At 53.6% G+C, this 599-nt stretch overlaps 1 protein-coding gene across 1 annotated transcript in view; it reads right to left on the bottom strand.

Moving 5' to 3' along the window:
- The window catches only part of LOC119586274 (serine/threonine-protein kinase pim-1-like), a 14,289-nt gene that overhangs the window by 11,608 nt on the left and 2,082 nt on the right, over positions 1-599 (bottom strand). The window lies entirely within an intron of this gene.

The raw sequence follows: 599 nt of genomic DNA, 5'->3' as shown, positions 1-599 counted from the left end.
TAGACAGTCTGACCTACTTTCGTGCATCTCAGGTCAACAAACTACGCATGGTCATCGAAGTATGCACGAAATAACTGGTGCGGCCTCAGACTACCACTCCAATACACATTAGCTCTGCCAAACACGAGGGAGCGGAGGAAGGAGGGCGAGGAGAGGGTTCAAGTAGTCGAGGAGGAGGAAGGAGGGGTAGGCAGGCAGGTACGGACCCTCGAGGTGAGCAGCCAAAACAAAAACAAACAAAAGAAGGGGGTCAAGCAACATGACCTCGTCTGCACCGTGTCTACAGGAGCTTCCACCAACGCCGACGAAGGCCCCCGCCCTCCGAAAGCACACGCAGACCTCGCACAGGAACACCTTTAACCGTGAATAGACACAACACATAAACACGGTCGCGCGCCAGGCTGACCCGAGGTCCCGACGCCATAGTAGGTCAAACAGCCACCGCACTCGGGAAGGGAGGGGGAAGGGGGCGGAGTCCTTTAAAAAACAAACCCACAAAAGAACCATTCCCCCCACAAAAGGACAAACACTAACACCAGAAACAAAAAACCAGGTCAATCTCTGAGACGCCATTTCTTGAGAAAAGGATGCGTAGGACA

This window comes from Penaeus monodon, chromosome 21 (assembly GCF_015228065.2).
Source record: "Penaeus monodon isolate SGIC_2016 chromosome 21, NSTDA_Pmon_1, whole genome shotgun sequence".
Lineage (NCBI taxonomy): Eukaryota > Metazoa > Arthropoda > Malacostraca > Decapoda > Penaeidae > Penaeus > Penaeus monodon.
This window is presented reverse-complemented; position numbering and strand designations above follow the sequence as displayed.